The following is a 3,028-nucleotide window of genomic DNA, read 5'->3' on the forward strand; positions in this document are numbered from 1 at the left end:
GTAGACAGCCTGAGGGGAGATGGCACTCACCAGTGATGAGTCCACTTCAGACTGTCTCCATCCTGCCCCACAGTAGCTGGAGACAGACCACACCTGGCGGCCTGAGAATGGGGACGGCTACATGGTAAAAGAGAACAGCATTCTATTCATATCCACTGAGAGCTACACCCGTCCCCTTGACCAGACTGTTTGTGCCAGCAGATCAGCGCATTCTATGCACTTAGGCAAGATAGGAGTGAAGCCAAACTTTATGGAATTGGCGGCTAGATTCACAGCAAAGGAAAGGGTTGAGCTTGGGAAGTGCCTCTTGGCCAGTGTCAGCCCCCAAGAGAAGGGCCTGAGCAAGTAAATTTGAGTGTCCAAGTCAATGGAGCAAAACACCCTCGCTGGCCTGAGTGGGCTGGGCTTTACCTGCACTTACTCCTCTAGTTGGGTCTTACTGGGATTCCACAGCTCAATAGTCTTCCCTCTGGGACATGCTGCTTTTAGATGCAGTCAACAGACGTTCTTTCAATCCTGCCTGGGAGGCAAGCTGTGTGTTTGTAGGACCTACAAAGCCTATCCCCGCTCCACCCTCAGAGGCCCAGCAGGCACATTTAGCTCCAGGTTCTTAGAGGCAGAAGCCCGCACGCTGCCCAATCACTGCTGGATTCTGGCAGAGAAGTGACTCCGAGCTCGCCCCACCGTGCACCAGAGGCTCTGATTCCTTTCATAATGATGTCACTGGGCTGGTGGCCTGTGTCCTCTGGCTTCAGGGAGCCAGGGGACTGCTTGGCAGGACCAAGGGGTCTCCACGATGCCCTTTCTGCAGAGAGAAGCCAGCTTTAAAAACACAATCCTCTCTGCAGTAGTGTAAGGCTGCCTTTCATAAACAAGGAAAATGAAATTACATCTCAAGCAGAGCTGCCTGGTATATTCGGATTAATTCAAGCTTTTTTCTCATTACTCCTCAGACTGAGCCTTCTCTTCTCCCTATCCATGCAAAGTCTGGAGAAGCACATAGCAGTGGCTTTTAGAGGATTTCAAGCTTAACTATTGAAAAAGAAGACTTAAATCATGATTCCTTTGTTGCAAGTGACAGAAACCCAATTTACACTGGCTTATGTAAAATGCCTTTGGCTTATGCAACAGCCAAAAATGGACTTTCCTGGCTCACAAAACTGAGGGGTCTGGAAACAGCTCCAGCTTCAGGCCTCGCTGAATCAAGCATCCCAGGTGATGTCATCAGGTACCTGCCTTCCATTAGCTCTCAGCAATGCTTTCCTCCCCATGGACTTCACCCTCAGGAAGGCTTTTTCCTGTAGTGGCCCTGGCAGCTCCAGGCTTACATTCTACCAGCCCAACACACTCGGCAGAAAGAAAGCTTCTTTTAATAGTCCAACTAGGGTTACCAGATTTAGCAAATATTTGGGACACACTTATAATACAAAATTATTTGTCGTTATCTGTTGCTTAGATTAACTGGGCATCCTGTATTCCATCTGTCAGTACTAAGTCCAGCACAGGTCCTCAAACTGAGGCTGGGCAATTTAGATCACTGTGGTCAGGAGAATGGGATAAGTCAACTTGCAGGCCGGCCTCACCCACCTATCCTTGGAATGCAGGGGAGAAAAGTAAGCCCCACCTACCTCACATGCCCCAATAGTGGGAGATGGGGTTTCCCCCCAATAATCAGGATGCTGATTCTAGAAGAAAAGGGAATGAAGCCCGTGCAGCCTGAAGCAACAAATGTCCACTATACTAGCCGTAAGGCCTTGGAACAACAGTATTATAAAACTCCCTGGTGGACAAAGCATTTTAATCCATACTCTCCTTTGCCACCTTTGTGGCTGTCCTTTGTATGGTTGGCAGAGCAGGACCCATCATCATGTCCCCTGGCTTTGCTTTTTTTTTTTTTTGCAGATAAGGAACTGAACAGTGAGGTGGTCCTAATAGATCCCAGATCCAAGGGCTGATTTAGTGGTGGAGCTGGGTCAGCAGTCTTGTCGAACTCCAAGCAGTGGCAGTCCCTGCCCTCCCTGCTGCACCTCTGCCCAGCCTTAATGCCCCTTGTAAACACTGCTTGTATGTGTGCACACCCACGAGCAGGTGGCAAGCTCCTTTCCTGGTGCAAATCCACCTTCGTGGTCCCTGTGCCAAGCATGGGGCCTGGACCCTGCAGATTTTCAATAAGTGTTTCCTACACCCAACGGAACTGAAGGAAGAAGAAAAAAGCACACCTTGTAAAGAGTTCTAGGAGATTTAGCTAAAAGGAAAGGAGGACAGGCACCCGACAACTGCTGAAGACTCTTCAGAACAGCAAAAATGATGAGTCCTATGGCTTTGTAAATGAGGCCTGGGAAGAAGTAATCGGAAGGGTAAATTACAAACCAGAAAAGGACTCTGAAACATGTGAGGGGAGAACAGTGAATATTTCAGTGTTTTTTCAGTTCATAAGAAATTCATGAGCAACGCTTGTGCAAATGTGGTTGGTTTCAGTGGCGGAAAGAATTGTAAATATGCAGAATATGTAAATACCTTTTATTATTAAAACCCATGGAGATAAAGGAGACTGTGTGGAAAAGCTGTGAGCCGTATAAGATGCTAATATAACTATCCTCACTATAGAAATTACCATAATGCTTACAGGGCTTTGCAAGTTCCCAAGTTTTGAAAGAAATGCATAAATACTAACTAAAGAACATCACCCTCTCCCCTTTTTCCTTTTTTAAATGTGAAGAAGGCCGCCTCGGTAAATCAGGCCTTGGGGTTGCCCACCAAAGACGAGCTGCGGCGACCTCGGGCCGGTCCCCTCCCCCTGGGGCTCACTTTCCCCATCTGGGAAGCGGGGACACCCATCCCTGCACCCCGCGGCGTTTGGGGAGGACGAGGCGGGAGAACGTAGTAAGGGATCAAGCCCTGAAGCTTCCCTGGCGCCGTGCGGGCGATGGTTTGGGGAACGAAGCCGGAGGGCAGGCCCGGGCGGGGCGTGTCGGCCGCGGGAGGAGGCGGCCGGTCCGGACCCACGTGGTCGCCCCGGGTCCCGCCC

This window comes from Choloepus didactylus, chromosome 18 (assembly GCF_015220235.1).
Source record: "Choloepus didactylus isolate mChoDid1 chromosome 18, mChoDid1.pri, whole genome shotgun sequence".
Classification (NCBI taxonomy): Eukaryota; Metazoa; Chordata; class Mammalia; order Pilosa; family Megalonychidae; genus Choloepus; species Choloepus didactylus.